Here is a 26,711-nt window from a genome sequence, read left to right as displayed (position 1 = left end):
ACCCTGTTTGCATCAGCTGGAGAAGGAAATGGCAAACACTCCAGTATCTTTGCTAAGAAAATCCCAAATGCGGTCATGAAGAGTTGGTCATAGCTGAAATAACTCAACAATAGCAACAATAATTCTGGCTCCAAACTTACTTCAACTCTTCTTGTGAGAGAAATGAACAAATGTAGACTCAATGACAATGCAGTGAGATGGATTTGGAAGTGGTTGAATGTCCCAACAAAGGAGTCTTTAAAGCCTCAATGTCAACTTGCCTGAAAGTCTCCAATGGAGAGCTCCAGGAATCTGTGCTTGGTCCTATGCTATTTAGCATTCTTATCAGTGACTTGGATAAAGACACAGACAGCATGCCCATCAGATTTTCAGATGACAAAAAGACAAGAAGGACAGCTAACACACTGGATGACAAAATCAAGATTTGAAAAACTCTTGACAGGCTAGAGAGAGCACAGGGCTGAATCTAATAAGATGAAATGCAAAAGGGATAAACATAAAACCTTACACTAGGTTTCAAAGAAGGGACTTCACAGGTACAAGATGGGAGAGGGCAAGATTAGAGAGAGGTTTATCTGAGAAAGATCTAAAGGTTTTCATGGACTTCAAGCTCAATAAGATTTAGCAGTGTGATGTCAAAACCCAAAAACATAAAGGATCTTTGGCCACTTTAGAGAGGTTTATCTACCAAGTGTAGGTGACAGTTTCTGCCCTGGTCAGACTGACTCTAGAGTATTGTGTTCGGTTTTAGGCACCCCAGGTTAAAAAGATCATTGGTAAGATGGAGAATATGCAGAGGAGGGCAAGAAGGGGGGTGAAAGACCTTTAGTCCATGTTATCCAAAGATCAGATGAAGAAATTGGGAGTGCTTAGTGTGGAGAACAAAAAACTAAGGGCAGGGGTGAGAGGAGAGATGTGGCAGCCATATTCAAGTATTTGAAGGTTTGTCATATGGAAGAGGGGTTGTGCTGTTTGGTCCAGGGCAGAACCAAGATCAATAGGTGGAAGTAGAAAAGAGGTGCATTTAGGTTTGATATAAAGAAAAACAATTGTTCAGTTATGTCCAACTCTTTATGACCCTGCAATGGTTTACCATTTTTTTTCTCCAGATCATTTTCCAGATGAGGAAACCAAGGCAAAAAGGGTAAAGTGACTTGCCCAGGGTCACACAGCTAGTAAGTATCTGGGGACAGATTTAAACTCAGCTCTTTCTGTCTCCAGGCCCAGTGCTCTATTCACTGAGCCATCTAGCTACCTCTAAAGAAAAAGAAAAATTAGAGCTCTTCAAAAGTGGAATGTGCTACCTTAGGAAGTGGTGGGGTTCTTCTTCATTAAGGGGACTGAATGATCTCTTCTCAGGTATGTTATAGCTAGGATTCCTTTCTGGTTGGAGTTGGACAAGATGACCACTCGGGTCACTTCCAATGATAAAATTCAATGATCCTTTAAATGTTATCTCTTATTTGTAGCAGCAAAGAACTAGAAACGATCAACTGGGAAATGGCTAACCAAGATATAGTATATGAATATGATATAAGAAACAATGAAGGGGATGCTTTCAGAGAAACCTGCGAAGACATGTATGAACTGAGGCAGAGTGAAGTGAGCAGAACCTGTAGAACAATTTATAAAATAAAAACAATAAAGACTAACATTTGTGAAAGACTTAACTCTGATTAACACAATGACTCTGTGTGTGTGTGTGTGTGTGTGTGTGTGTGTGTGTGTGCATTTTAGACATGCCATTGTGGCAGTTTATTTTGCTTGACTAATAAGTATTTGTTATAGGGGCTTTGTTTTTCTTTTTTTCAATTCATATGTAGTAACATGAGAGAGAAGGTGGATTTTGATTCACTTAAAAATAAACATTACTTTTGAAAAGAAATAAATAAAAAGAAATGTCAGCTATTATCATTAAGCCCAACAGAAAGAATCCACCTGCTGACAGAGAGTTTACTGCATCATTTTTTCACAGCTGTTTTCCCAAGGGTTCTTTTAGCCCTGGTTTGGTGACTATTTCATTCTATGTTGATCTTTAAATGTTTAGTATAAAAGGGTCATAAAATTCTTATCTTGGATCTAAAATTGAAGAAGACTGAGAAAGTCATATTTTTGTGTTCTATAAAGTAAAAACTCAGCTGCTATATTAGCAAGGTCAGCTTGTGGTACCTATTCAAGTCTTTGAGTATTGCCACTACAGAAACTCATCCATTGGTATTTAGAAAACTATCTATTAAGTAATTAATCCTTGACAAAAGGGAGGGGGGAGTGTGGGGGAAGGTCTTGCTGACCAGCCATGCACCTCTAGCTAAAGATAAGTGCAAAGAATGTACCTCAGAACTGAACTTATAACTAATGGCATGAAATTATTGAATTTACTGATATGTGTTTGCTTTAAGACTCATTAGCTTTGCTTTTGTGGGGCAGCTGGGTGGTGCAATAGATAGAGTGCCTGGCCTGAAATCAGAAGGACCTGAGTTCAAATTTGGCCTCAGACACTTAGTAGTTGTGTGACTCTGGGCAAGTCACATAACCTTGTTTGTCTCAGTTCCCTCATCTGTAAACGGAGATAGAGAAGGAAATGGCAAACCATGCCAGTATTTTTGCCAAGAAAACCCCAAACGGGGCCATGAAGAGTCAGACATTACTGAATGACAGCTTTGCTTTTACTAGTGAAGAAACACAATTCAGCATCACCTTAAAGGTACATAATCTATGTAAAGTTTACTACTTAGGGCAATGGCACCTAATTAATTTAGTATTTGAAGTATGGCATGGCAGTAGGAGGAGAACAATGGACTTCAATCCAGGAGACCTGCATATGAGAACTGATTCTCACACTTTCCTAGTCATATATCTATAGGCAAGTCACCTGATGAAAAGTATTTAATTAAGTGAGGACTATGTGTCAAGCACTAGAGATACAAATACAAAAGTGAGATCATCCTTGCCTTTAAGAAGCTTACATTATAATGTTGTTCAGTCATGTCTAATTCTCTCTGACTCCATTTGGAGTTTTCTTGGCAAAGATAGTAGAATGGTTCACCATTTCTTTCTCCAGCTCATTTTACAGACGAGGAAACTGAGGCAAACAGGGTTAAGTGACTTGCCCAGGGTTACACACCTAGTAAGAGTCTGTGGCTGGGAAAACAAGGGAACTGGGACAAACAAGGTTTGAACTCAAAAAGATGAGTTTTCCTGATTCCAGGCCCAGCACTGTACCATGTGGCTTCCACTTACATGCTAATAGAGGAAGACAACAAACCTAGGGGAATGACAATCAGGTAAAGGGTGAAATTACAGGGACAGAGTTAAGCCGTAGGATAATCAAATGGTGTAACCTTTCCAAAAGTAATAATAGTATTAATTTATGTTTATTCCAAGAAGTAGAAAGACTGGGGCAGGGAGGTTGAAGTAGAGAGGTACCTTCAACTGTATCATGACAAGAAGGTGACATGATCAGGAGAATGACACTGTCTAGATGGAATGAACTCAATTCCTAACACAGCCCCAAGGCAGGAGCTAGAATTTCATGTGAGTAAATGCAAAACTTGACCTGCAGTTGCTATGGATCATATGCCAAGAAAATAGGCTTTAACCTCAGTTTCTTCAACTGTCAAACTAGTCCTCTTATCACCTCCATGCCTTTCTGTTATGAGCCTGGGGTACCTCAGAAGTTTTCTATTTGGATAAGGGGAGAACGGTTTGAGTTGGATCATGACTGAATCCACTCCTTTCGCACATCCTGGGATCCCTATGTCCCAGACACCAATATCAATTTGTTCCCAGAATTTTTTTTTGGTGTGGCAATTGGGGTTAAGTGACTTGCCCAGGGTCACACAGCTAGTAAGTGTCAAGTGTCTGAGACTGGATTTGAACTCAGGTCCTCCTGAATCCAGGGCCAATGCTTTATCTACTGCGCCACCTAGCTGCTCCTGTTCCCAGATTTCTAAAGGGATGTTATCAGGTCTGAGGTAGACATGTGATTCAGGGAGTGTGGGTAGAAGGGGTATTAATGTAAACTGGGATCCAAGCTTTCCCATAACATCTTGCCCCAGTAAGGGACAGGATTAGGAGCTTAGAATCAGGAATGAATGATAGAATATGTGATCCTCATACATACATACTAAAGACAATGTCTGCCTACATTTAAGGGGTCTTCCCCCAATGCCCATAACCTGCTGCTTTGATGGAATAGTAGGACCTGAATGACAGAGTAAGACAGAGAAGTTTGCCCCTGCGTCTATCAAGAAATGTATAGACTTACTTCCTACGTCCAGCATGACCCTGGGTTAGGCCATAGAGATGTCAATAACAGGGGACTGGCTGGTCCCTGAGCCCCTCATTCCATGTCCACAAAGGACTGGAATGCAGGGAGCTGGGGGTTTTTTTCGGCCAACCCTTTGGGGAAAATCTCGAAGCCAGTGGCCCTGATGATAGCACCAGGGACAAAGATTTGGGGAAGGTGGCCTCCTCTTCAAGAAGCATTTCCCACTCTGATGTCCTGGTTTACCACAGTTGAAGCAGTTGCCCCAACCTTGACTACCCAGGAATCTGGTAGCAGACCTCATGGTGCTGCTATTATCAAGGCTTGTTCTATTGAGTGGGAATGATCCTTCTCTTCTTTCTCTTCAGCTACCACGAGGTACCTATTATTAAAAATCTTAAAAGTGAGGGTGGGGTTTGAGGGCTCAAGTCTAATTTCTGGAGTTTTCTCCTAATGTCAGGAGCAGATTGGCTAATAAAATGCATATTGAGGACAGTAATTCCTACTTCCTTTTCTGTGTTGAGATTAGTGTATTTTTTCATAGAGTCCACAAGGCAACTCATGAAGAGAGCTGGGTTTTCATCAGGGTCCTGGGTGATCTCTTTCTTGTAGTTAACCTGTTTAATTCCCCTTCTCATTCCTTCAACAAGGCAAGTGATCATGTGACCTCTACGGGCCCTGTCTACTCTGTTATGATAGTCCCATCTTGGGTGCGCAATTGGAACTGCTGTAGTCCCAGGGACTCTGGCCCAATTTCCAGCCTGTGAATATTCATCACCCACTTTTATAGCCAGATCCAAAATTCTTTTTTTCTCATCAGGGGTACAATGACTGCCAAGGATAACTTTTAAATCAATCCAAGAAAGGTCAAACTGTATTGTCACAGACTGAAAGCCATCTAGAAACTTTGTGGGATTCTCTGAGTAACCCCCCAATTTCTCTTTCATCCGAGACAAATCACTCATAGAAAAAGGAGCATGTACTTGGGTTGTACCCTCCCCAATGGGAAATTCCTGTAATGGAAGCAGAGGAGCTGTAGAAAACTCTGGTAGGGACCCGTGTGAAACAGGTGGGGAAGGGAACATGGGGGCTGATAGAATAGGTATAGGTGCCAGCAGAGGGTCAGGTGGAGGCAGAATCAGAGGAGTGGGTGGAGTAGCCAGGGCAGCTGGTAGATTTGGTGGGGAGGGGGCAAGGAGACTGGGGAAATGGGAACAAGGAAAGTAGACGGGAGCTGCTGCTGCACAGGAGAAATAGAATAGTGAACATATTGGATAGGAAGAAGAAAATATGACTGATGAGTGGGAAAAATAGAAGAGTGTGCTCTGAGTGTGACAGGGGCTTGGATGAGCTGGAGGGCTTGGTAGGGAAGGGTATAGTGGAGGGGCTGGAGAAGGGAAGAACAGGCGGGGAATGAAGGGGAGGAGCCTGAGGGGATGGAGTCCCAGAGGAGGGTGCTCTAGAAAGGTTAGCTAATCGCATGGACTTGTGGTGATTTCCTACCAGCAGAAGGAAGTCATCTAAGAAATCACTGAATTCCTGTAAGGAAGGAGGCATTTTAGGGTTATCAATAGCCTCCTTAGATTCAGTTGGTTTTGCTGGGCATATTCTGTTCTTTTCCTTTCCTTTTGACTTATGGCTGAAAGCCATAAAGTCCAGTATGTATGGAATCTCTGTCCATTTCCCTTAATGCCTGCAAAACTTGTCCAATTGCAAATGCTATTGTAGTTAAGAGTTCTACATAAAGGCCAATTCTCTTGCTATTCCAAATAATATTGCAGCCAAACAGTGTTACAATAACAGATCACGCATTTCTTTTTCAAATTCATAAGATCTAATTTAGTCCAATTTCTTAGGATACACCCCAAAGGAGAATTTTTTGGAATGTTTACTCTCTGCTCCATGGGCCTAAGGCTATTTAAACCTGTACCCAGATAAATCCAATGGTCTGAACGTGGTTTAGATGTTAGGTCAAGCTTTTCGCGAGGAAGGGTAACTTCACTGCCTGTCATGTGGAAAAGTTGAGCACTTGAAAGGGTCAGGTGGGAGAGAGAGAGAGAGAGATTATACAAAATGCATTCTTACCTCAGGATGCAGTATGGTGAGAAGAGAGGAAGATCCTGTGCACTACCTCATTGGGTGCCAAAATTATGTTAAAGGGAAATTGGTAGGGGGTTGGGGTAGGGATTCTTAGGAATTCCTCTTTAAAGAATTACACCCTCTTGCACACAAATCCAATTAGAATAAAATAATAGTTTATTTAGGGGCTAGGGAAAGGAAACCAAGAGAGAAATCCTTGTACTTCTTCTTATGGGGAGAAAGCATGGCACAGAGGCATGGCTCTCTGAGATACTTTTCTCCTAGAGCAGGAGACAGGGAAATAGTGTGAGTCCTTAGGATTTCCTCTGTAAAGATTTCCACTCTTGCGCATGTCCTAGTTAGAAATAAAAGAACAGTTTTATTTGGTACAAGAGAAACTGGCCAGAAGGAAAGTTTAGAACTTTTCTCCCCCAACCAGACTGGGGAGAACCCTTTTATAGGGCCTAGATGACGTGACCACCCAAATGAGGATGAAATGTGCCTTATTGGGTGGTGGGTTGGAAGCAGTCTGGTGAGGGGTGGTTGTTCTGTCCCCTCCCACCACTTTGGCAGCAGCCATACCTAATAGGCTTATCTCCTCAAGTAATGGAGGAGACTAGAATGAAGGGTGGTGGTCCTGGAGTCATCTCAGTCCAGATCCTGTGCTGCTTATGTCTTTAGGTGTGTCTGTCCTTTGGTTTAGTTTCAAGGAGAAGGTTCCTTGATTTCCCCCAGAAAACTTCTGAGGTACCCCAGACCCATAACATTTCCATAAGCCATTCCTCATGCCTGGAATGGAATTCTTCTAAAGAGCCATGCTTCATCCATCTCAGGGAATACCTACCTTCTTTCAAACACAGCTCATGTCTCTTACTACAGAAATCCTTTTCTGATTTCTCCAGTTGTTAATGCTTCCCTGGAGTAGCTAGTTACCCCAGTGGATAGATTTCTGGGCCTGGTGTCAGGAAGACCTGAGCTCAAATGTAGCCTCAAACACTGACTAGATGTATAACACTGGGAACATCACTGCCTACCTCAATTATTTCAATGTCAAATCAAATGAGATAAAATTTGTAAAGCATTTAGCATGGTGTCTGGCACATAGTAGAAACTTCATACACATTTATTCCCTTCTCCTCCTTCTTCGCTGAAATTACTTTGTATTTGCTTATCAATGGACATATTGCTTTTTTCCAAAGAATGTAAACTCCTTAAAGGAAGGGGTTATTTTGTTTTCTCTTTGTATCTCTGGAACCAGCACAGTGCCTGGCACATATTAGGTGCTCAGTAAACACTTATCTAATTGAGTTAAATAGAATCTATAAAATAAGAATAATATTTATACTCCCCATCTCATAGAATAGAGATGGTATTTTGAAAACCAGGAAATGCTATTTGAATGTGAAATCTGGCAGTATTTTTATTTAGCTGTCAAGACAGACTAAAGAGAAGGCTAAAGAACAAACATATAGCTCTATATAATGTTACTTCATCCCATCAGGAAGCAGAATAGTCCTTTCCTACCTTCCTTAGTGCTCATGAATGCCCCACACAACCACACACCTAAGAATGTAAGCTCATTGAGGGCAAGGTAGATAGATGGATAGATAGATAGATAGATAGATAGATAGATAGATAGATAGATAGATAGATAGATAGATAGATAGATAGATAGATAGATGAATGGATGGATAAACAGATGAATAAATGAACGGATGAATGAATGAATGAATGAATACTATGTTTATGTCTTCCATGGTCTTAATAGTTAAATCTGGTGAACAGGATAATATGGGATAGGTGACCTCTAAAGTTCTTTTTAACTGTCTGATCCTATGCTATCTTTGTCCAGTCTTTTTTCATCCATAGCCATATGTACATGCCTTATAACCAAATAAAATTTTTAAGTAACAGTATTCTGTATTTTCCTTCACAGATCTTAGTAATTTCATTTGTTCTCAAAGTTCTCTCTATTTTGTCCCCCTTAGGATTCTCCTGTTCACTGAGCAACAACGTCTCTTTGGCACTCTCCTCTAAGTCCCCTCCAGAGTTACTCTCACCCTCAGGCAGATGAAAACTGAACTTTGTATACAACGCAAAAAGTGAAAAGAAAGAGGACATGGCATGCTCCATAAAACAGGTAGGATCAGATTGCTCTGGTCAATTTATCTGGTCTGCCATTGTGAAAATGACTCATTCCTTAGAATCAGAAACTATTCAAGTTCAGCCTTCTAGAAGAATAGCAGATGGGATAAGGAGAAAGGAGAAGAAAAAAGGTTTCTCTCTCTTCTTGGACATTGACCTAACAGGTGAATGTAGGAGGTTAGAATAAAAAGCCTTTTCAACTTAATGATCACAGGAAAAAATGGATATTTTAATAGGTACTCACTTTTCTCTTGATTTATATAGGCAGTTGTCAATGAAATTTTTGACTGATTTTAGGTGTAGCCTTTCTTATCCCTTCTTAGAATGAAATACTCAGAAGTTAAAAAGAAAAAGGAAAAGTCTTCTTTGTTAAGGATTTCTAGTTGGATTTGGTTTCACCAGGGCCACATGTAATTGATTTGGGAATCATTCTTGATAGAATGTTCTAGAGCTTGCTATAGAACTTGTTCTAGAGGGCAGCTAGGTGGTGTAGTGGATAAAGCACCGCCCTGGAATCAGGAGGACTTGAGTTCAAATCTGGTCTCAGAAACTCGACACTTACTAGCTGTGTGACCCTCTGCAAGTCACTTAACCCTCATTGCCCTTAAAAAAATAAAAAGAAATAAAAAGAGCTTGTTCTAGAGCTACTGTACTTTGGTCATTCTTATGTAAGTCGAAAACAATGTTTTAAGTACTGAAAGCTTCAAAAATAAACAGTTCCCTTTCAAATATGTGAAATGTAGAGATTTAAACCAATAAAAAGCAGACTGTAGATTGCATAATCCCCATTTACCCATCAACATCTCCTTTGCATTTGAATTCCCCTAAATACAGAGTTGTATGGTAAATATTTAACAACTAGCTCTCAAAAAAAACAGGACACATATTAAAGTATAATCTGCATTATGAACATTTTCTCCATCACTATCTTAAGTCTAGACAATTAACAAAACAATGATTTTCAAATTACAAATGATCATGCTGAAAATTTAACAATTGGCTTTCAGAGAGTTCAGACAAGCAGACTCTAGGATATCCCTTCCTTAATACCATAGCCAAGAAGCATAATGAAGTAGTGGATAAAGTGGGACCGGCATCAGGAAGACCTGGGTTCAAGTCCCATCTCTGACCCACATATTAAGCGTATAACTTAAGTAACTTGGCCTCTCAATGTCCCCAGACATATTTCTAAGACTGTAAGGCATGGAACAGTTGTTGGTTTGCATAAGTAAAGAGTATTTCCTCACCAGGAGTTCCTAATACCATTGAAATCACAGGTTTGGGCCATACATGCATACACTCACACACATGCATGCAAACTTATCTATGCATATTTATAAATATATGTAGGTGTGCATAAATATACCTATCTGCCCATGTGTGCACACATGTGTACATGCCTATGCATGCAGATACCTGTGTGTTCACACATGAATAAATAATACATGTGTACATGCATACACTCACAAATGCATGCTTGCATATACAAAAGGACATCAAGTGGATTAACATGACTTTAGTTTTTCTAGGAGTATGTGATATAATGAATGGGATAGAACTCTACTGGGAGTTTTAATCCTGGTTTGGCTACTAAATTGCAATGTTACCTTGAGAAAGTCACTTAAATTCTGTGAATGTGTATTTATATGTAAAACAAGAAAGTTGGATTCTCTAGGGTCCCTTTCATATCTGTGAATTCATGACATCTAAACTATGTAGCTATAATAATAGCTCTTATTTAAATACTGTTTTATAGTTTCAAAGCACTTCAAATATTTAATAAATGCCTACTATATGCAAGCATTGCACTAAGCTGGGGAAACAAAAAGAGGCAAAAGATAGTCCCTGCCATCAAGGGGCTTACAATCTTGTTTGTTTAGTTTTTTTGTGGTTTTCTGTTTGTTTGGTTTTTTTGCGGGGAAATGAGGGTTAAGTGACTTGCCCAGGGTCCCACAGCTACCGTTAAGTGTCTGAGGCCATATTTGAACTCAGTTCCTCCTGAATCCAGGGTCTGTGCTTTATCCACTGTGCCACCTAGCTGCCCCCAAGGGGCTTACAATCTAATGGGAGAGACAACATACAAAGAAAAATTATATAAAGCGAGCTCTGTACAGGATAAATAGGAAAATAATTAACAGAGGGAAGGCACTGAAATTAAGAGGATTTGGGAAAGACTTTCTGTAGAAGGCAGGATTTTAGTTGGGCCTTAAAAAAAGCCAGGGAGGTCAGTAGTCTGAGCAGAGGAGGAAAGGTGTTCCAAGCATGAGGAGCAGCTAAAGAAAATACCCAGGGGGCGGCTAGGTGGCATAGTGGATAAGGCACCAGCCCTGGATTCAGGAGTACCTGAGTTCAAATCCGGCCTCAGACACTTGACACTTACTAGCTGTGTGACCCTGGGCAAGTCACTTAACCCCAATTGCCCCGCAAAAAAAAAAAAAAATGAAAAGAAAAGAAAAGAAAAGAAAAAGAAAATACCCAAAGCCTTGGAAATCCCTTCCTAACCAAGACCTGTGATTCTAGGATCCACATGCCCCTCTTTCAAAGTACAAAGGAAATTCCTAGATATGCTAGGACCTAGGATAGTCTGCCTCAATGACTTTGCATTTGAATGAGATACATATAGTCACATTTTTAGGTCACAAATTTAGTCTTGGAGGGAACCTTATTCCAATTGTTTCCTTCTGTGGATGATAAAACTGAAGCCAGAGAGGTTGAGAGACATACCCAGGGCTATCTGGGACTTGTTTGAGGCAGTATTTGAGCCCAAGGATTGGGGAACTCTGGGCTTATGCAGATTGATTTCAAAAATTCTTGCAGAGAATTCAGAGGGGGAAATCCTTGCTTTTATGGGAAATGTCATGGGATCTTTAATGCTAAGAGAAGAAAGATGGATTTTGGTACTTAGGATCTTTTTGGAAGTGAGGGTGGGTGGGTAGGGAGAGGAGAGAAACCAAAAAGTCTAACACCCTCAGCATAAAGCAAAGTGCATGATATGCACTTTATCTTACTTGGAAAGAGAAAAGAACTGAGTCAGCCCTCTGGAGATTTGACTGCTAAGCTACTACTTCCTTGACTTTAGCCCTCAAACTATCCTTGGATATTCATGGTTATTATAACTTTGAGTCCTCATTGCAAATTCATTCATTCTGAAGACAGTTTTAGGGACTTGAATGGCTTTCACTGAGGTCAGAGAGATCATAAGAAGATCAGGGTCTCCTCTTATGCCAGTCAATTGACTAATTTTTGTAAAGTACCTACTATGTGCCTGATGCTGTGCCAAGGGCTATGGATACTAAGAAAGGCAAATCCCAACTCCTGTATGGGGTTTCATGGAGCCCATAGTCTAATACTGAAGGTTACAGGAAAAACAACTCTATACAAACAAGATATATACAGGATAAATTGGAGACAATCAACAAAGAGAAAGCACCAGCATCAAGTGATACAGGGAAAGGCTCCCCAGGGACTTGAAGGGAGCTGGGGAAACCAGAAGGTAGAGATGAGGAGGAAGACTATTCCAAGCATGGGAAACAGCCAGTAAAAACACCCAGAGTCTGGTACTGGAGTACTTTGTGCAAAGAGCACCAAGGAGTCCAGGGTCACTGGATTATAGGGTATACGGTGAGGAGTGAGGTATAAGAAGACGATCCTCAGATCAGTCACACAAGTTCTTAATCCTTACATATCCAAAAGATCTCTAGGGGTGCCGGTGAGTGATACACATTGTTAATAATGATAGATCATCATTAATACTAAAGCTATATGTATTCAAAAAGAGCCTTAACTCAGAGCTGGTTGTAATGAGCCATGCTATGTTAATTGTATAGCTTCCATTCATTCAGCCTCACCCTATAATTAGCACAGTATTGAAAATAGAGTTTTCCATGACATTAAAATTCACACCCAGTACACCCTCTAATTATTTTATATTTCCACATTAGTGCCTGAGTTTCTCCTAACAATAGGAGGGCAATATTTATTGCTTATTAATAGAAAAAGAGGCATAAATAAGCCCATCCCCAAAAAAGTATTAAAACCATCTCAATTTTATTTTAGAATGCAGAGAAATAGGGATAGAGAGACAAAAGATAAAAGGTAAGAAGAGCAGGAAGGAATCTAGAGGTTATCTGATCCAACCTCCTCATTTTACATATGAAGAAACTGAGGCCCTAGGAAGTAAAGTAGTGCCTTTCGCATGTCACACAGGTAATAAACATCAGAGGTGGGGTTTAAACATAGGCATATCTGTTTTTGGAGTCAGCGCTTTTTCTTCTTTACCATGGCGGGCTGAGGGGGGAGAGCACCAGAGGTTGACAGGGAGAAAGGGGCGGATAAAGAAGGAAAAGGAGGATTCTATGATGAGGTAATGCTTTCCAGGTATGGCAGATGGCCAGTGCAGAAAAAAAGAAGATGGAGAATCCTGTGTGAGAAATAGGCCAATTTGGCTGGATCCTAAAGTGTGGGAAAGAGGGTAATGTATAATAAGGCTAGAAAGTTGGGTTGGAACAATATTGCAAAGTGCTTTAAATGCCACTCAGAGACATTTATAATTTATCCTGAAGGCAATAGGGAGCCAAAGAACAATAGGGAGCCAAAGAAGTTGAATGAGTAGGAGAGTGATATGGTCAGATCTGCAATTAAGGAAAACCACTTGGGTAGCTGTATTGAAGACTGGACTAGAGTGGAGATACTTGAAGCAAGAAACCAATTAGGAGACCAATGCAGTAACCTAGGTGAAAGGTGAACTAAGTTGGTCACTTACTAGAGCAGAGAAAAGGGATAAGATGAGAGAAATGTTGTGAAGATAGAAATAAGATTTGGCAACTGATTAGCTATGTAAAGAGAAATGAACAATTAAGGATTTTGCTGAGGTCTCAAACCTGGGAGACTAGAAAAATGATGGTGCCTTTGGCAGAAATAGGGAAGTCTGGAAGAAGGAAATTTGTGGGGAAAGATGAGTTAGTTTTGGATGAATTTGAGATGTCTCTAGCACATCCAGATAGTCATGTCTAATAGGCAGTTGGTGCCTATGTGAGATCCTTCAGCAGCTGTGACTTCCCACTCACAGACTCCATTTTCCTCAATCACTACAGAATGGCTTCTCAAATCATTGGTAAAAGCAAAGGTTATCCACCAAACAACAGTGGCATATGTCCAATTTGTGTTTGAACTGCCTTGTGGGTTAATGAATAAAGCCCTTCTAGAGAAACTTGCTCCAAACAAGTAAAATGCCCAGGGGGAAAAAATGTGATAGATGGAGGTCACATCATGTTAGTAAAATGGGCATTTAATAGCTTTAGCAACAACATAGCATGACTCCTCTTAGGAATCTAATTATGGCCTCAGGCACCATAGTCATGACCTGGCTCTACTTTATTTTGTTTCTTTTACATGGGCCTTGAGTAGAAACAAGGATATTTCTACAGTTAGACCAAATGGACATCAAGGATCTGGTCAGTAAGGAGACATGGCCAGGGAGAGAACCCAGTTAGCAGAATGATGGCTACACAAACGTCATAATTCTAAATGGGGAGGCAGAGTTCAAAGTCTGAAGGAATAGCACATGCAAGGAGGAGCAGCCCTCTTCCAATGCCTCCTCACCGTAACATGGAGGTGGTCCTGACATCTCGAAGGTTTTGAGAGCACAGTATAAGCTTTGGCAGGTCATATCAATCTAAAAAGCCTTCCAAAACAGGCCCAGGGACAGACAATATATCTGATATCTGAGGACAGATGTTATGTGCCAAGAAGCTCATCACCTTCTAGAAGGTGGGCTGTCAAGTGATGAATTATTTTTGGTCATAGCATTCATAAAACCATCTCCTGAGGTGTAAAGTATTTATCTTTCTATATTGGTGGAGGAACTATCCACACTGATGAAATCACAAATATTAGGATCATAAGACTATAGTATGCCATCAAGCTAAAGGGGACCTCAGAGACCATCTTTAATTTGCACATGAGGAAACTGAGACTCAGGAAGATTAAATTACTTGCCCACAGTCACATAGGCAGTATGAGAGCTGGAATATGATCCCAGGTTCTCCAAGCCACTGCTCTTTTCCAATGTAGCAGACTATCCTGACAAGTATTTAACTCTTATTGAATGGTATAGACTTGTATAGATTTGGATCAAAAGACTAGGGATGTGACTGGTAATCCTCCACATTGCATCAATCTGAAAGTATTGATGTGAAAATGAATCCTATAAAACATACATACTTACATATATAAATCTTTAATGATGTCCACGTACACAATCAGTTCAACTATTTTGACCATACTAAGTAACTGAGCAATCAGCCAATTCAAAGAATCAGTCAGATGGATTCTTTGATAGAATTAAATAGTTGTAGAGGCAGCATGAAATATACTTATCTCTTTAGAACGTTGTATTCCTAACAGTAGAATGTAACCTTGTCTTTTTATCCATAGCACCTAGCATAATGGCTTACATTTAATAGCTTTCCATTGGAATGAATTGGATTGGTTTGAATTAGAGAGGAGTGGAGTAGAGAGGAGAGGAGTAGAAAAGAATAGAATGGATTGAACTGGAGAACTGGAGTAGAAAGAATTGAAGTAGAGTGGAGAGGAGTAGAGTAGAGTAAAGAGGTGGGGAGGGGATTAGATTGGAGAGGAGTGGAGTTGAGAGGAGAAAAGTGGCATGGAGAGGAGTGGAATGGAGAAGACTAAAGTAGAATGGAAAGGATTAAACTAGAGAAAAGTGGGAAGGAATGGAGAGGAAAGAAATGAAGAAGAGTAGAATAATGAGGAATAGAGTAGATTGGAGAAGAAAATGCACTAGACTATTATGAAGAAACCTCAGTTTTACTCTAGGCTTTATCATTCATTTATTAGTTATATAACATTGACCAAGTCACTTAATATCTCTGAACCTGATTTTCCTCATTTTTAAAATGAATTAGATGAATGAGATCTAAAATTTTATTATCGATTGCCTATGAGTGACTTGGTCAATCAGTTGTACACATAGTAATCTTAAAAGGCTCAATATTCATTGGTGTCCTTTAAAATAGAACCTCCAAATTTATTTGGAGCACTCCCTCTGAGCTCTTTCCCCAATCTGTACTTGGACTAGCAGGCTTGGTCCCCTGAAGGACAAGTATATTATCCTCTGTTATGGTTTTAGTACTGTTGTTCCTGAGACCCCACCAGTGAGCTACCCATTAATGATGAACCAGTTGACTCCATCAGCTTTTAGAAAAGAGATTTGCTGAGGAAAAAAAAAGTAAGAATAGTTGTTATATTCCATTTCCCCCAAAACTCTGGAGGTATAATCTTCTACCAGATACACTCAGAGTCCATGTGAAAGGTAAGTGGGTACAAGTATAAAATATAGTAGTAGTGTGGCACATCTGGGAACATGTATAGCAAAGGAGTACTGCCCTCTCCTGGCCCTGAAAGTATTTTTCTCCCTTTGTGTAGTGCCCATAACATTCCCTTTAAGAATATCTCTAGGGGGCAGCTAGGTGACACAGTGAATAAAGCACCGGCCCTGGAGTCAGAAGGACCTGAGTTCAAATCCGATCTCAGACACTTAACACTTACTAGCTGTATGACCCTGGGCAAGTCACTTAATCCCAATTGCCTCACCAAAAAAAAAAAAAAAAAAAAAAAAAGAATACCTCTCTGCTGGGCTCTGAGTATCTGTACTTATTTAGAGCCCATAGCCAGTAATTCTCCCCATTTCGGGACATCACATTCTCTAAAGCTGCTGATATTCTCAGAATACTTCCTTCCACATCTTCCTTTATTTGCTTCCATTTCAATCAGTCAGTACCACTCATGGCCACTATTATTACCTCCATTAGTTGGGACCACTAAAGAGACTTCTGATGGGGTATCTGAATCTCCCAAACACACAAGGTCTCCTCGATTTTTCCATCTCAGAATATTCATTTGCTTAAGATCAGGAAAGAATAAACAAACAAATAAATAAAAAAGAAATTAAAGTGATCATATGCTCACAGATACCATGACTGAGTAGAAGACGGAGCTGCCACCCAGCTCTTGGGACCTCCATACTCCCAAAGAGAGTAGAGTGAGAAAGGGGTGAATTGCCTTTTTTGTATACCCATTCAATTCTGGTTCAGCAATCCCTGAGGCCTCTGTCCTTCCAACTCTGTAGTCAATTAGAAGGCTTTTTGTCATCACACACACTTACTAACAGGTGACTGAAACTAATCCCCTCCCTTCAAATTTCCATGTGCTTGATTGGCCTGAAAGTGAGAAGGCAGGGGAGGTAATCTATAAATGCTCCAAGGACTGGCTTTCATAGGCCAAGATACCCATGTTACATATACACTTATCATTGTGCACCTGTCCATGTTGGAGTGATGACTTGGGATCCCTCATCATATATGGTTTAGTAGTACCTTTTAGGAACTACATATCCTACACTATTGAAGATAATAAACCAAATGCTGGTGTAGCTAATGGACATTCTCCTTTAACTGAAGTACATCTGCTGTGGCATCTGTCGACTGTAACCCATAGAGAATATTACATGTGCACATGCAAAATTGAGTAATTACTATATAATTGTACTTTAAATTGTGCATTCATTGACTTTCTCCTCAAATCTGCATTTTTGGAATACGTACAATACTAAAGTCACTTATTCATTATTCTGAATATTTTTAAATATTGAGGTACAATTTTCAAATCCAGAAATTTGAGCCTAAATGCTTTGTGGGTAAAGCAAGAGAGTAAGAGGATTGAGTCATCTGAAAGGTAAAAGTTAGAAGAGGTTAAGTGGAGAAACAGTCAAAATAAGAGGTATTGGAAGAAGAAAGAAGGTGATATGGACAATGTTGAGCTATTTGGTAATAAGGTTGTGGAGCAAGGAAAAAGGATTGTGCAGAAAACATAAATGGGAGAGAGTGCCAGTAAAAAGGCAAATTTTCCAGGAGAGCAGAAAGACTTCATTAACAGAAGAAGCTCTTCATAAATTGGGAAACAGGATTTATTCTACATGAGGTTAATCCCTGACGGTTGTGGATTATTAATATGAAGCATGCATAAAGGAGGGCAGCTAGATAGAGTGTTGGGCCTGGAGTCAAGAAGACACATCTTCCTGAGTTCAGATCTGGTTTCAGACACTAAAGTTGTATGAGCCTGGGCAAGTCATTTCACCCTGTTTGCCTCAGTTTCCTCATTTGTAAAATGACCTGGAGAAGAAAATGGAAAACCACTCCAGTATCTTTGCCAAGAAAACCCCCAAATGGGGTCTCAAAGAATCAGAAACAACTGAACAACAACAATACATAAAGGAACTAAAAACTCAGGAATGTGTTCTGGGTGGTATATTAACACTGCCATTTTACAGATCCAGAAATTAAGGTCTTGTTAGTTACTTGCACATGGTCTTGTTAAGGTCTTGTTAGTTACTTGCATGTGGTCTTGTAACAGGGCCAGAGTAGTGAATAGAACCCAGAGTTCTACCCTCAGTCCCAGACAGAATTCATCAAGACACACAGCATGTTCCCACTGTCAAAAAAATAATTGGACACCAAAGATGGATGCAGATTTTGAAGCTGCTGCAGTAACAAATGTTGATAGCATTTCCCTTTCTAACTCTGGCTGCCACTTGAGACACTTGTCACTGCAGTCTTCTAAAAGGTTAGGACTTTCCCTAAAATAGAAGGACTGGGCCTTCATTCCTCATTTGCAAAAACCATTACATGTATTCACACCACTGTCTGCCCAATTTCTAAAAGCTCAAACTGTATGATGAATACCCAAGCTCTAGTAAATAGCCTATTAGAAAATCAATCACTTGACAATCACATTAACACAAAACTACTCAATTCTGATAGCATAACATTTTATGAACACATGTCCAACTAGCCAATCTACAAAAGAAAAGCCCTAGTTTAGGGGTGGAAAAAGGTTGCATTACAACAGCTACATTCACAAAAAAAGAAGTAATCGACAGCCTCCCTGATATCCATTCATTCTTTTGCAGGGAGGAGTTAGCATATGGCACCATTATAGGCCCCCAGTAGACATAAGCCTATCACCATTAGTCATTTGACTAAGTAGAGAGGAAGTAAGCCTAACGGGGCAGAAAGGCTTCATCCTCTGGGTGGTCAGTTTCTTAAGGTTTGGGGAAGAGTAGATTTGTAATGCCTCCTCCCCTTGCCAGAATCCCCTGTTTATAGGAGATGAATCAACACCTTATATTACACATTATGCAAATTATAGTGATAGTTTGGCACTTAGCTTCATCTCCCTGCCAGCCCCTGGATTTGTTCCTGCTGTTGTTGTTCATGGAAAGTTAAAATAAACTCATTACCCTTCTCTTCCTGGCTCCCTTGTCCCAGAAACTATGTTTCCTTCAAGCCTATGGCTTAGAGGCTAAACTCCATGGCAGATGTCAGGGTCTCCCACACAGCCTGTGCTGCCTGAGGTCACAAGCTAGAAAATTAATTTGTCCAAAGCAAAGGGCAAAGAATCAAGGGCTCTGACAAAAAAAAAAAATGTAAAATTCTGGACAAAATATGGTGAGTTCACTGAATTGTTTCTATGCTAAACAGTGCAAACAAAATGGTTGTAGAAAGCATAACTTATCAGTCCACTTCTCCCTGTAATCTCTTCTACTTGCAAATTGAAAGGCATCTGAGAAGACTAGAACTGCAAGGGACATTAGGCATCGTCTAAGTACAGCCCCCTCTGTCATGAGGAAATTGAAACCCAAAGTGGTGTACCAAAGGTTACAAAACTGCTAAGAGTAAGAGCCGGAAGATTGAACTCAGTTCTCCCCCCGACTGCAAATCCAAAGCCTTTCCCACTATACCACAATAACAATGTCTTTAGGGGTCTGGATTTTTATCCCATCACTTCAGTAATTGTTTTGAGAGGCAGTATAGTGTAATGAATTAGTTACAGAGTTGGTGTCAGGAGAGACCTAAGTTCAAATTCTACCTCAAAAAGTTACCAGCTGTGTGGACCTAGTCATACTCTGTGCCTCAGTTTCCACATCTACAAAATGAGAGTGTTGGACTCATTGGCTTTTTAGGTCCTTTCCAGCTCTAAATCTATGATCCTATAAACTACTCATACACAGTAAGACAGATTATCCAACGGATTATTTCATCCGTAGAAAGAAAAGTTGAAGGCTTGCTTGACCAACTGTCCTCACATAAATGAAGCACCATTGGAAAGTGGCTACCGATCAGCTTTCTTCCATCTTCCCACAGAATGATGGGAACATGGGCTTAAACTGCTAAAAAAATGATTTATACTAAATGTGAGGCAGCTAGATGACTCATTGGATAGAGCACTGGGCTTGGAGTTAGGAAGACCTGAGTTCAAATCCAGAATGAAGGCAATTTCCTCATCTGTAAAATAGAGATAACGATAGCACCCACCTCACAGGGTCTTTCTGAGGATCAAATGGGATATCATTTGTAAAGCTTTTAATACAATGCCTGGCACATAGTAAACACTATATAAATGTTAGCTATTATTATTCTTGGGGTTTTTTGGGGTTTTTTTGTTTTTTTTGTGAGGCAATTGAGGTTAAGTGACATGCCCAGGGTCACACAGCTAGTAAGTGTTAAGTGTCTGAGGCCGGATTTGAACTCAGGTCCTCCTGACTCCAGGGCTGGTGCTCTATCCACTGCGCCACCTAGCTGCCCCCTATTATTCTTGTTTTTATGAAAAAAAACAACTTCTTTCCTGTAAGAGTGATCAAACACTGAAACAGGGCAGCTTCCTTGGAAATATGAAGATTTTCATGTTATACCTTCGTTGGAAGCAGTTAGCCAAATGAAATGGCCTCCTAAGAAGTTATGCCTTCTAACTCTGCAATCTTACAGTTCAGCATTGATTTGAAATAAGCTTAGCTTAGTTTTTTGGAGTCAAGTTTGAAAATCTGGACAGTGTATTATCATTATTATCATTGTGATTATTACCCAAAGTTCGAGTCTATGATTAAATAAACCTAGACCACTAAGGAGATATCAGCCACTCCCAGGGCAAAAGTTTGCCTCGTTCTAAAAACCTAAGAAAAAGCCACATAGGTAGCCAGGCGGCAGCAATGGTATCATTATGTTTATGGCACCTTCATAGACCAACTACATCTGCAAAAGGTTAGCTCCCTCGGGGATCATGAAGGTTTAGGCACACAATGGTCTTCTGAGTAAATGTGTGTGCAGTAGACTCCTTAAACATGTAGTCAGCAGATGGATGAAGCCTTGACTTTTAAAAAAGACAATGAAAAGAGACAGAGAAACAGGCAGACACAGAGAGACAGACATAGAGGGGGGTCACAGAGAAAAAGACACAGAGAGAGGCAAAGAGAGAGAGACACACACAGAAATAGAATCAGAAAGACACACACACAGAAGCAGAGAGGCAATGGGGGGGCAAGGAGAGAGAGGCAGAGACAGAGAAAAGAGGGAGGCAGAGAGAGAAGCAGAGAGATACAAAACAGAAACAGAGAGAGACAAAGGGAAGGAGAGAGGGATAGTCAGTAACATCTTATGATGATCTCTATAACATGCTGGGCCAGCTCTAGATACTATAATATTGTTTGTTGAGAGAAGGAGCAGAAAAGGGTGCCAGATTTCTAATGTGGCTGAACCCCAAGTGTGAAAAAAAGTGTTTTCTGTTTTCACAAAGATAATATGTCCTAGCATCAGCTAGATACCTAGGTCCTGGCTCAGATTGCACTTGCTCATTTGACTTGGATCACAAATGATTAATCACATACATACACACACACACACACACACACCTACCTCCTACTTTCCATCTGTAAAACAAAGTAGTAAACCTTTTTTACCCATTCTACTTATATACATTTTGAAATCCTATATGTAACAGCTCTCTCTATCTAAAGAGGATCATGCATTTAAAACGTGGAAAAGGTCTATAAGCAGAATTTCCTGATATACATATATATACACAAATGCATGTCTACATATTCATGTGTGTGTAATGAGCTAAGAAGTTTTACTTCAATTTTTACTTCCATTTACTTCAATTTTACTTGTCCATCATTTATTGCTGTTCTGTCACTCAATTGAGCTGCAATTGGACTTCTGAAAGAACCTAAGGCAAATTCAGTTGAAGAGCTCAGGGAGAAACAGTGACTTCAGGAATGTCCCAAGGCTGATGAATACTACTATTTCCATTGTTCCTTCAGTTAATCCCAGGTGTTCCATGTGTTGTTGGTACATGAGGCAGTCCACTCTAGTAGTATGTTGTCTTGGTGGTGGGGGAAAGCAATCCTTTCCACCCCCTCCCCCAAAAGTCCCATGAAGGCAATGGATATCCAAGAGGTGGAATGCTGTCTACGACCTGTATAAGTGAGGGTAGTATTCTTTCCCCAGGGCAACAATATCACAGGGTTCACATTCCTTTCCACAGCGAGTCCTCCATAGCTTTTCAGTCCTTTGATACTTCTATGCAGTCCTCTGATAGTTCTAGTTTCAGTCCTCTGATAGTCCTATAGTTCATAGCAACCACTGCAGGGAAGAAGCACCCACACTGGTGTTTTGGAGAGAGCAAACATGTTTTAGTCTCCCATGTTGTCTTCCTGAGGCAAAATCCTTGGAACCTATGGTAGTTATAGCTCTGTCATTCAATCAAAGAGTTCATCCTGACTGATCTTCCTATTACTGTTACACGATTACCACACAGCTAAATGACTAGGTAGCCTTCTGGGAAACATGTGTCTTCTAAAGCAGAGACCTTCCAAAGAGATTATTCAAGGGTAATCTCCTCTAATTGATGCCAAGGAGCATTGATCAACCCATGCCCTTGTCCCATTGTCATGTGACAATGAATAAAAACTTTTCTGGTGGGTTCCCATTTGACCGGTTCAGCTATTCTGATCTGTATCTATAATAATTGCTAATAGTACAGGTGAGAAAATTGAGCCTGAGGTTGACTTTTCTAGGGTCACACAATGAGTAAGTCTGAGGCAAGATTTGAACTCATACCTTCCCTACTCAAAGTCCAATGGTCAACCCACTATACTATCTATCTTACTATTGGGTATTCATTGTAAGGGGAAAAGAGGCAGCAGGTTGGCTTAGAGAGGACGGGGTGTTGGCAGCCTTAGAATCAGGGCTGCCTAGAGTCAGGGCCTGCATCTAACACATATTCACATACTTGCTGGGTGACCCTGTACAATTCACTTGATCTTTCAGTGCATAAAACAACTCCCTATGCCTATAACTGGGAGAACAGAAGCTGATATGCTTCAGGGTAAAGGGGAAGATACGAACCAGCCTCCCTCCACCTCCCACCAAAAAATAAAATAAAAGAAAATAAAAGTGGGGGGGCAGCTAGGTGGCGCAATGGATAAAGCACCAGCCCTGGATTCAGGAGTTCCTGAGTTAAAATATGGCCTCAGACACTTGACACTTACTAGCTGTGTGACCCTGGGCAAGTCACTTAACCCCCATTGCCCCACCAAAAAAAAAAAAAAGTGGGAGGAAGAGGAAAAGAGGGGAAGGTGGAGTGGCTAGAGTTCTGGACTTGGAGTCAAGAAGACCTGACTTCACTTACTAGCCTCAGACACTGACTAACTATGTGGCCCAAAGGAAATCCCTTACTAGGCCTCAGTTTCCTCACCTGTAAAGTGGAGATAATAATAGCACCTACCTTAGAGAGCTGTGGTGAGGATCAGATAAAATAACATATGTAAAACACTTTGCAAATCTTAAAATGCTGATAAATGGATTATGCCTTCAACCTGAAAAATCCCCCCTGGCCATTTTGATCACAAATATGTTGCTCTCCCATTCTTCAATTGCTGGGAAGACAGACTGAAGCATTACCATACTTGTACCAGCCCTCAGCGAAAGATGCCAAAGAATTCTATTACAGGTCTAATGAGGAAGGAAAGACCCTTGTTGGCTTCTTCCCTGCCCCTAATAGGAGAAGAGAGGGACAAACTAGGAAAGTTCGCTGGGTTATTGTTCCAGTCTTCATATCCTGCAATGTGTTTCCTAATTAGAAAAGCACAAGCCAGATAAAGACATAAGAAGTCTGGATGAGCCTGTGGACCATTGTTCCTGTACTTGTTCTCCTGCTATGAATATATCAGAGGAAGAAAAGGAAAGAAGGGAGGGAGGGAGAGAGGAAGGAAGGAAGGAAGGAAGGAAGGAAGGAAGGAAGGAAGGAAGGAAGGAAGGAAGGAAGGAAGGAAGGAAGGAAGGAAGGAAGGAAGGAAGGAAGGAAGGAAGGAAGGAAGGAAGGAAGGAAGGAAGGAAGGGACATGAGAGGGCATATAAATTCAGTTGACTTTCCCTAGCTGAATGCATCCTCTATTCCTTGCTTTATTAGGCACAGGAGATTATTAACTTGGTTCAGGCCAGATTGCGTTAACACTTGAATGGAGTATGGTTTGGTGAGAATGTTAATGTAACTTTAAATAAAAACACTGAATGAAAAGTTACTCCTTGCCCTCTGCTTTATAAAGAACAAAAAATGGCACACAGTAGATTCTCAGCACGAGGACTGACAGAAGCCGAGATAATTGATAGTCACCACCTAGCAAATCTTCAAAATCTCTGGCTCTACCTACCCTGGATGCCCTTTGCAGCAAAGAGCAGGTGGCGAAAGCAGCATTCCAAGGGAGGTATCCCAGGGCAATGGAAAGAGCTCTGGTCTGGAATCAAGCACGACCCGGCTTTGAATCCTGGCTCTGGCGCTTTCTACCTTTGTGAGCTTGGGCAAATCATTTATTTGTCTTTTCAAAGCCTCATTTTCTTCATCTGTGAAATAATGGTACTGGACAAGATGACATCTTTCATACCTTTCAGCTCTCAATCTGTGACCCTTCATGGGAAACAATATTTTTCTTTTTGCTCTCACTGGGCTGATTCTTTACCATTTTCATAACCTCAATCAGAATTCCTTCTACAACTTTGGCCACAACTCTCACAAATTTTGTACTTCAGAATTATGAAGTTTTCAAATATTTTCAAGCAGCATATTAGCATTTTTTGATAACTCCAAACACAGTGTTTTCATTTCCTTTTATTTTATTTTAAGAGTCTTGTGATTTCATGAATGTAGGGAATCCTCAGTGAGAAACTTCCCCTTCTAATGCATAATGGCCCCTTCTCTGCAATGTATAGACTTAGAGAGTTGCTTGGGGTCACAGAAAGTATGGAATTTGCTCAGGGTTATGTGGACAGCATGTGTTCAGAGCCAGAACTCTTACCTGAATCTTAGTCTGAGGTGATTCTGCTTATGCCCTACTACTTTTCTATTTTTTCCTTATTAGGGAAATAATTTCATAGATGTAAAAACTTTATACAGCTAGGCACTAAAGGACAGACCGCAATAGAACCATGAAATGAGGACATTACAGAGTTCATCACATTTACCCTCTCCCATTCCCCTGTCTTCTAGTGTGCCTATAGCCCAAGAGATTCAGTGGCATGGCTTAGTCAAGAAGGGAGAATAAGATCACAAGATCATAAGGACGATTTAGAGCTGGAAAGTAATTTAGAGGTCACCCAGTTAAAATGGTCATTTTGCAGATGAGAAAACTGAAGCCTTGAGAGGGGCTCTTGAATTGCCTGAGGTGAATGAGAGAGAGAGAGAGAGAGAGAGAGAGAGAGAGAGAGAGAGAGAGAGAGAAAGGAGGAGGAGGAGGAGGAGAAGAAGAAGAAAAAGAAGAAGAAGAAGAAGAAGAAGAAGAAAGAGGATGAGGAAAAGGAGAAGGAGAAGGAGAAGAAGGAGGAGCAGCAGCAGCAGTAGTAGTAGTAGCAGTAGTAGTAGTAGTAGTAGTAGTAGTAGTAGTAGTAGTAGTAGTAGTAGTAGTAGTAGTAGTAGCAGTAGCAGAAGAGTTAGAATTCAGACCTCTATCCCTGGAATATATACCCAATGTCCTACCCTATAGAAGAACAAGGTTTTTAATAGTCAACAATTCTAAAGTTTGGAAAACAAAAATGCATTCTTTCTGTTTTTCTACATGCCAAGGAATCATATTCCATAGCTCAACTAATGAAAAAAGAGGGATATTGTGCTAAAGAGCTTTGTTTCCCAAAATCCAACTGGCACTAAACCTGAACTTAGTACAGAAGAAAGATTCTCAAAATGCCCAAGCCAAGAGCAACCTTTGAGTGGGGGAGGGGAAGGAGATGAGGGAAGTCATCACTCCATTGTTTGAGTAGTATATGGTCTTCTTCATTATATGAGTATCTAGGTGCTGAGATAAACATGCTGGTCAGAGTCAATGCAGCCAAAACTTAGCTGCAGCAGGCTCCCTTTTTTAAAAATAGAGAACAACAGGCTACTGCCATGAGGAACAATCCTAAATTGCTACATAAACCAGAGTATTGTTGAAATTTTCTACATTAAAGAAAAAAGAGGCTAACCTGGCTACCTAGAATGGACTACCTTAAGAGATGGTGAGCTGGGGCAGCTAGGTGGTATGGTGGATAGAGCACCAGCCCTGGAGTGAGGATTACCTGAGTTCAAATCCGGTCTCAGACACTTAACACTTACTAGCTGTGTGACCCTGGGCAGGTCGCTTAACCCCAATTGTCTCACTAAAAAAAAAAAAAAAAAGATGGTGAGTTCCCCATCCCTGGAGATGCTCCAACAGAGGCTAAATGACTATTAATCAAGAATGCTTTCAAAAGAAATCATTCTTTGGAAAACACTGGACTAGATCATCTCCAAGGTTCCCTTTCATACTGAGATACAACAACTCTATGATTCTACTACAATTCTTCCAGAAATTTCCTAGAGCAGATTCTCTTGACCTCAGTGTAGTAAACAATACTAGTAATTGACCGTCCTGGGTACATTTTGACAAAATTCTAGAGAAAAAACCTCAAACTATTAAAAGACTATTGTGCCTAACAATTAGTGCATCAATAAAACTCAATTGACATCTAGTAGTTACCTACATGTAGCCAAGATACTTCTGTTTTCATGTCCCCCTTTTCCACAGTGACTTTTACTTGTGGTCGCCTCACAGTTGTGTAAGCTAAGGCAAAATAATAATAATAATAATCTATTATCTGATAAGGGCCAGAAAGGAAGACTGGAGAAGAGTACAGTTAGACTCCAGAAATCTTGCCTGGCAGGTTCTAACACTAATCACTCAAGCGAAGAAATGCCTGAAAGGATTTTTAAGATGACCTCTTGAGATGCCCCAATCCCTAGCAAACAAAGCAAGCTGTTGACAAAGTCATCCTGAGACACTCCAGAGATTGTCAAG

General features: G+C 40.5%; 1 protein-coding gene across 9 annotated transcripts in view; it reads left to right on the top strand.

Moving 5' to 3' along the window:
- B3GALT1 (beta-1,3-galactosyltransferase 1) overlaps positions 1-26,711 on the top strand; it is a 697,560-nt gene that overhangs the window by 631,925 nt on the left and 38,924 nt on the right. For all 9 annotated transcript variants that reach the window (XR_006355767.1, XM_043997933.1, XM_043997934.1 and 6 more), the window contains one exon: positions 8,335-8,486. The gene's annotated coding sequence lies outside the window, so the exon portion shown is untranslated. The remainder of the gene's footprint in view (positions 1-8,334; positions 8,487-26,711) is intronic.

The sequence above is a fragment of the Dromiciops gliroides genome, chromosome 3, assembly GCF_019393635.1.
Source record: "Dromiciops gliroides isolate mDroGli1 chromosome 3, mDroGli1.pri, whole genome shotgun sequence".
In the NCBI taxonomy this organism is placed as follows: Eukaryota; Metazoa; Chordata; class Mammalia; order Microbiotheria; family Microbiotheriidae; genus Dromiciops; species Dromiciops gliroides.
Note: the sequence above shows the minus strand (reverse complement) of the source record. Positions and strands in the feature narration are given on the sequence as shown.